The sequence below is a fragment of the Bos indicus x Bos taurus genome, chromosome X (genome assembly GCF_003369695.1).
Source record: "Bos indicus x Bos taurus breed Angus x Brahman F1 hybrid chromosome X, Bos_hybrid_MaternalHap_v2.0, whole genome shotgun sequence".
NCBI lineage: Eukaryota > Metazoa > Chordata > Mammalia > Artiodactyla > Bovidae > Bos > Bos indicus x Bos taurus.
Genome location: NC_040105.1, coordinates 127407964 through 127416022, shown reverse-complemented (window position 1 = coordinate 127416022; position 8059 = coordinate 127407964). Strand labels below are relative to the sequence as shown.

General features: G+C 40.7%; 1 non-coding gene across 1 annotated transcript; it reads right to left on the bottom strand.

Annotated features, from left to right (window-relative positions):
• Positions 1 to 6215: 6215 nt before the first annotated feature.
• LOC113888254 lies at positions 6216 to 6325 on the bottom strand. The gene has a single exon (XR_003509893.1). It is a non-coding gene; the product is annotated as a U6 spliceosomal RNA (small nuclear RNA).
• Between the last annotated feature and the right edge of the window lie 1734 nt (positions 6326 to 8059).

Sequence of the window (8059 nt, the reverse complement as noted above, 5' to 3'; positions counted from 1 at the left end):
ACAGTCATGATTCAGCTTATGTGAGACCTGGAATTAAACTTATTTTATTAAACACCTACATAGCAGTTACTGCATATTAGGCAATATTCTAAGAGCTTTAGAAATATTAACTCATTTAATCCTCACCACTTGAAGGACCCTGGGAGAGAGAGGGCCACTGTACTGTGTTAATCAAACATACCTAGAAAGTACAGGAAATTTAAAAAGGAAATTAAAAAAAAGGAAAATTATCTTTTGCAGAAATAATTTTACCAACTTCTTCAACTTAGTTGTACCATATTAAACTTGCCAAGCCCAATTGTCATTTTATTCCTCAATGTTTATATGTTCTGTTTATAAAATGGGAGTTTTAAAACCACTTTTAGATAGTTTCCCTTATTTCTAAAATTTTATTATTAGTACAATTGCTTTACAATATGTTAGTTTCTGCTGTACAATAAAGTGAATCAGCTATAGTTATATATATATATTTCCTCCCTCTTAGGACTTCCCTGGTGGCACAGTGCATAGGAATCTGCCTGCCAATGCAAGGGACACGGGTTTATTTGGTCCAGGAAGATCCCACATGCCACAGGGCAAGTAAATCCATGCACCACAACTACTGAGCCCATGCTCCACCACAAGAGAAGCCACTGCAGTGAGAATTCCCTGCACCACAACTAGAGAGCAACTCCTGCTCACCACAACTACAGAAAGCCCTCGTGAAGCAACAAAGTCCCAGCACAACCAAAAATAAGTAAATTAATTAAAATAAGTAATAAGAAAAAGATTCCCTCCCTCTTGAGTCTCCCTCTAGGTCATCATAGAGCACCAACATGAGCTCCCTGTGCTATCCAGCAGCTTCCCACTAGCTATTTTACACATAGCAGTGTCCAATATGCTACTGGGGAAGAGTGGAGGAGAGCTACTACTAGCTCCAGAAAGAACGAAGTGGCTGAGCCAAAGAGGAAACGACACTCAGTTGTGGATGTGTCTGGTGATAAAAGTAAAACCCAATGCTGCAAAGAACAGTATTGCATAGGAACCTGGAATGTTAGGTCCATGAATTAAGGTAAATTGGATGTAGTCAAGCAGGAGATGGTAAGAATAAACATCGACTTTTTAGTAGGAATTAGTGAGCTAAAATGGATGGGAATGGGCAAATTTAATTCAGATGACCATTATATCTAGTACTGTGGGGAAGAATCCCATAGAAGAAATGGAGTAGCCCTCATAATCAAAAGAGTCCAAAATGCAGTACTTGGGTGCAACCTCAAAAATGACAGAATGATTTCGATTTGTTTCCAAGGCAAGCCATTCAACATCACAGTAATTCAAGTCTATGCCCCTACCACCAGAAGCTGAAATTAATCAGTTCTATGAAGACCTAGAAGACCGCCTATAACTAACATCAAAACCAAAAACAAACAAACAAAAAAAAGATGTTCTATTCATCATTGGGGATTGTAATGCAAAAGTAGGAAGTCAAGAGATACCTGTAGTAACAGGCAAGTTTGGCCTTGAAGAACAAAATGAATTAAGGCAAAGGCTAACCGAATTCTGCCAAGAGAATGCACTGGTCATAGCAAATATTCTTTTTCAACAACACAAGAGATGACTTTACACATAGACATCACCAAATGGTCAATACCAAAATCAAATTGATTACATTCTTTGTAGCCAAAGATGGAGAAGCTGTATACAGTCAGCAAAAACTGACTGTGGCTCAGATAATCAGCTTTTCATAGCAAAATTCAGGCTTAAACTAAAGCAGGGAAAACCATGAGGCCAGCCAGGTATGACTTAAATCATATCCCCTATGAATATGCAGTGGAGGTAATGAATAGATTCAAGGGATTAAATCTAGTTAACAGTGTGCCTAAAGAACAATGAACGGAGGTCCATAATATTGTACAGGAGACAGTGAACAAAACCATCCCAAAGAGAAAGAAAAGCAAGAGGGCAAAGTAGTCATCTTAGGAGGCTTTACAAATATGTGAAGAAAGAAGAGAAGTGAAATGCAAGGGAGAAAGGGAAAGGTACATCCAACTAAAGGCAGAGTTTCAAAGAACAGCATGGAGAAGGCTTTCTTCCATGAACAGTGCATAAAAGTAGAATAAAACAACAGAAGGGGAAAGACTAGAGATCTCTTCAGGAAAACTGGAAATATCAAGGGAACATCTCACCCAAAGATGGGCACAATAAAGGACAGAAATGGTAGAGACCTAATAGATGCCGAGGAGATCAAGAAGAGATGGAAAGAATACACAGAAGAGCTGTCCAAAAAAGGTTTTAATGTACTGGATTACTACAATGGTGTAGTCAGTTACCCAGAGCCAGACATTCTGGAGTCAAGTGGGCCTTAGGAAATAAAGCTAGTGGATGCTATGGAATTCCTGTAGAGCTATTCAAAACCCTAAAGGATGATGCCATCAAGGTGTTGCATTCAATATGTCAGCAAATCTGGAAGACCCAGCAGTAGCCACAGGACTGGAAAAGGTCAATCCTCATCCCAGTTCTCAAGAAGGGTAGTACTAAAGAATGTGCTAACCATTGAACAACTGCACTCATCTCCAGTGCTAGAAAGGTCATGCTTAAATCTTGCATGCTGAGCTTCAGCATTATGTGAACCAAGAACTTCCAGATGTCCAAGTTGGGTTTAGGAAAGGCAGAGGAACCAGAGATCAGATTGCCAACATTTGCTGGATCATAGAGAAAGCCAGGTAATTCCAGAAAAACATATACCTTTGTTTCATTGACTACGCTAAAGCCTTTGACTGTGTGGATCATAACAAACTGTGGAAATCTCTTAAAGAGATGGGAATACCAGGCTATCTTAGCTATTTCCTGAGAAACCTGTATGTGGGTATGTTGCTTCTAACTGAAGCAACAGTTAGAACCCTGTATGGAACAACTGATTGGTTCACGATTGAAAAAGGAGGACGACAGGACTGTCTGCTGTCACCCTGTTGGTTTAACCTATATGCTGAGCACATCATGAGAAATGCTGGGGTGGATGAGTTACAAGCTGGAATCAAGATAGGTGGGACAAACATCAACAACCTCAGATATGTGTGTGTGTGTATGTGTGTGTGTGTGTGCACGTGTGTGCGTGCATGCGTTAGTAACTCAGTCATGGCCGATTCTTTGCAACCCGATAGACTGTAGCCTGCCAGGCTCCTCTGTCCATGGGATTCTCCAGGCAAGAATATTGGTTTGGGTTGTCATTCCCTCTCCAGGGGATCTTCTCAATCCAGGAATAGAACCCTGGTTTCCTAACTTGCAGGCAGGTATGCAGATGATACCACTCTAATGGCAGAAAGCAGAGAGGAACTAAAGAGCCTCTTGATGAGGGTGAAGAAGGAGAGTGAAAGAACTGGCTTAAAACTAAGTATTAAAAAAACTAAGATCATGGCACCCACCCCCATTACTTCATGGCAAATAGAAGGGGGAAAGGTGGAAGTAATTACAGATTTCCTCTTCTTGGGCTCCAAAATCACTGCGGATGGTGACTGCAGCCATGAAATCAGAAGACAATTGCTTCATGGCAGGAAAGCTATCACAAACCTAGACAGTGTTTAAAAGCAGAGACATTACTCAGCTGACAAAGGTCAAGGCGAATATTCATTGGAAAGACTGATGCTCAAGCTGAAGCTCCAAAACTTTGGCCACCTGATGCAAAGACCTGACTCATTGGAAAACACCCTGATGCTGGGAAAGATTGAAGGCAGGAGGAGGAGGGGACGACAAAGGATGAGATGGTTGGATGGCATCACTGATGCAATGGACATGAGTTTGAGCAAACTCCAGGAGATGGTGAAGTACAGAGAAGCCTGGCATTCTGTAGTGCATGGGGTCGCAAATAGTTGGACACCACTGAGCAACTGAACAACAGTGGTCTTCCCAGTGGTCATGTACAGTTGTGAGAGCTGGACAGTAAAGAAGACAGAATGCCAAAGAATAGATGCTTTCAAACTTTGGTGCTGGAGAAGACTCCTGAAAGTCCCTTGGACAGCAAGGAGATCAAACCAGTCAATCTTAAGGGAAATCAACCCTGAATACTCGTCAGGACTGATACTGAAGCTGAAGCTCCAGCATTTTGGTTATCTGATGCAAACAGCTAACTCATTTCCCAGACGCTGGGAAAGATTGAGGGCAGAAGGAGAAGAGGGCATCAGAGGATGCGATGGCTGGATGTATCACTGATGCAATGGACATGAACTTGGTCAAACTTTAGGAGATAGTGAGGGACTCGGAGACCTGGTATGCTGCAGTCCATGGGGTCGCAAAGAGTCAGACAGGACTGGGCGACTGAACAACAACAGTGTACATATGTCAATGCTACTCTTCCAGTTCATCCCACCCTCCCCTTCCCCACTCCACCACATCCACATGTCCGGTACATCTGGATCTCTATTACTGCCCTGCAAATAGGTTAATCTGTATTATTTTTCTAGATTCCGTGTGTGTGTTAAATCACTTCAGTCATGTCCGACTCTTTGCGACCCTATGGACTGTAGCCTGCCAGGCTCCTCCATCCATGGGATTTTCCAGGCAAGAATACTAAAGCAGGTTGTCATGCCCTCCTCCAGGGGATCTTCCTGTCCCAGGGATAGAACCGGGTCTCTTATGTCTCCTGCATTGGCAGGTAGCTTCTTTACCATTAGCACCACCTGGAATGCCCCCTAGATTCCATATATATGCATTAATATATGATATTTGTTTTTCTCTTTCTGACTTCACCTGTATGACAGACTCTAGATCCATCCACATCACTACAAATGACCTAATTTCATTCCTTTTTATGGCTGAGTAATATTCCATTGTACATATGTACCACATCTTTATCCATTCATCTGTTGATGGACATTTAGGTTGCTTCAGTGTCCTGGCTATTGTAAATAGTGCTGCAGTGAACATTGGGATGCATGTATCTTTTTGAATTATGGTTTTCTCAGGGTATATGCCCAGTAGTGGGATTGTTGGAACATAGGGTAGTTCTATTTTTAGTTTTTTAAGGAGGCTCCACACTGTTCTCCATAGTGGCTGTATCAATTTACATTCCCACCAACAGAGTAGGAGGGTTACCTTTTCTCCACACCCTCTTAAGCATTTATTGTTTGTAGATTGTTTTTTGATGATGGACATTTGACTGTGTGGATCACAATAAACTGGAAAATTCTGAAAGAGATGGGAATACCAGACCACCTGACCTGCCTCTTGAGAAACCTATATGCAGGTCAGGAAGCAACAGTTAGAACTGGACATGGAACAACAGATTGGTTCCAAATAGGAAAAGGAGTACGTCAAGGCTGTATATTGTCACCCTACTTGTTTAACTTCTATGCAGAGTATATCATGAGAAATGCTGGGCTGGAAGAAGCACAAGATGGAATCAAGATTGCTGGGAGAAAGATCAATAACCTCAGCTATGCAGATGACACCGCCCTTATGGCAGAAAGTGAAGAGGAACTCAAAAGCCTCTTGATGAAAGTGAAAGAGGAGAGTGAAAAAGTTGGCTTAAAGCTCAACATTCAGAAAACTAAGATCATAGCATCTGGTCCCATCACTTCATGGGAAATAGATGGGGAAACAGTGGAAGCAGTGTCAGACTTTATTTTTGGGGGCTCCAAAATCACTGCAGATGGTGACTGCAGCCATGAAATTAAGACACTTACTCCTTGGAAGGAAAGTTATAACCAACCTAGATAGCATATTAAAAAGCAGAGACTGCTTTGCCAACAAAAATCTATAAAGTCAAGGCTATGGTTTTTCCAGTGGTCATGTATAGATTTGAGAGTTGGACTGTGAAAAAGCTGAGCACCGAAGAATTGATGCTTTTGAACTGTGGTGTTGGAGAAGACTCTTGAGAGTCCCTTGGACTGCAAGGAGATCCAACCAGTCCATTCTAAAGGAGATCAGTCCTGGGTGTTCATTGGAAGGACTGATGTTGAAGCTGAAACTCCAATACTTTGGCCACCTCATGTGAAGAGTTGACTCATTGGAAAAGACCCTGATGCTGGGAGGGATTGGAGGCAGGAGGAGAAGGGGACGACAGAGGATGAGATGGCTGGATGGCATCACCGACTCAATGGACATGAGTTTGGGTGAACTCTGGGAGTTGGTGATGGACAGAGAGGCCTGGCGTGCTACGATTCATGGGGTCGCAAAGAGTCGGACATGACTGAGTGACTGAACTGAACTGAACTGAACTGATTCTGAACAGTGTGAGATGAAAAAATATCAGACACTTCACAAAGTTTTGTATGTCATCCTTGCACAGAGGCCATGCTACTCTTCTCTTTGTTATTCCAATTTGCAGTATTTGTGCTGCTAAAATAAGCACAAGATAGTTTCCTTTAAATTGCCTATATTTTCCTGCAAGCTGGATTAGAAAAGCAAGTTCTGTTTTTTTTTAAATCAATTTATGTTTCTCTTTTTATTTCAGTGTTTCAGCCATACCCCCACTCCCCATAAATCTGCTCAAAAAAAATTATAGTACATTCTATTGTTCACAATAGCTACCAAATAGTCATTTGTTGACCAAGTGCACAGTCCCAAACTCTGAAGAGCCAAACAATTTAAAAGAATCCTTAACTTTCTGGGGCTGAACAATTAGGAGACATTCAAGGATATGTGAGAAGACAGATGCTATCTTGACCATCATTTTCAGGGTTTATTCATTATTCATATCTTCTTGCCTACCTAGTTCCTTTTACTCTTTATGTAAATCTTTTGAAAGGTTTGGGGTGTTTGTGGTTTGTGGGCTTGTGGTTTGTGGGCTTGGTATCAACTTGTATTAGTATTGCTCTTGGGATAACTAAAGGCTAACATGTTGCTTTAAAGTTGCCGTGACAACGGACAAAATAAAGAACTGATTATGACATGTTTGTGGGACACCTTTCACAGGAAAGAGGCAAGGGGCAGATGGCTGCAGACTGGGACATAAAGAAGAGCACCGCAAGGGTCAAGGTATACATCTAAGCAAAACAACAAACCAAGATCATGGCGCATGACAACAGAACAGCAAATGTTAAGCAGGGAACAAAGCCAGGTTGGTATAATAATGTGTGGGTAAAAATGGGAAGTAAAAATAATTTCTTTAAATATTGTGTTTGCCACTCTAGTATATAGAAATATTTGTTTTTGTAGTACTTGTTCCTTTTGACTTTCCAACTTGAGTATGTCCTGTTGCTATTTTTACAGGTTTTAGGTTCCTGTCATATAGCTGAACTAAGTTAAAGAGAATCCCTCCTTTTTGGTAGTAGCTGGAAACTTATTGCTATCTCATGTATTTAATCATTTCATATTCTTAACCCCTTTTCTCAAAACTCTTAGTTGCTCTTTCCTTGTTGTTTTATTATACCTATTTTCTTAGTATTATATCTTTGTTGTTGCTTGGTCACTAAGTCATGTCCAACTCTTTTGTGACCATTTTAAAAACCTAGATATCAGTAATGTTTAGACATGATGAGATTTGATTTTTCTATTCATTCACAGTATATCCATTAAACCTTATTGTCTGCCAAGGATATTAACAAACTCTTTGAAAAGTAAAATAAGCAGTAGATTGAAAGTAAGAGCTCTTTGTTCTCTGATGTACTCCATATTTTTATCTTATTCAGATGGTTTCGTTTTGACCCTCTATTCTGTATTTAACCACTGCCTCTGCAGTCACCCTGACTGACTAAAGACTCAGTTTTAGCTGCCATCTTTCATAAATTCTCCAGCTTACCCTGGGAAATTCCACAGTGGCTTTCAGGAATTTTGGTACCAGCCCAGATTCTATTGCTACCTAGTTATGTGCCATTAATCTCTCTGGAATTTTATCAACTGTAAAATAGAAAATATTTACCTAATTTACAAGATAGCTGTGAAGGGCAAGTTACTTAAACCTGTATTTATTTATAAAATAATTTAATAACTATTTATTGAGTGCTTACTTGTTCATAAATAGTGTCCAGAGAAATATCCAGAGGCCCCTGGTCTGTCTTTTCACTTAAATAGAACGGCAGAGGAATCTTGGCTTTGCCGCTTAGTAGTTGTAATTTGAGTAATCCCTCTGAGCTTCAGTTTCCTC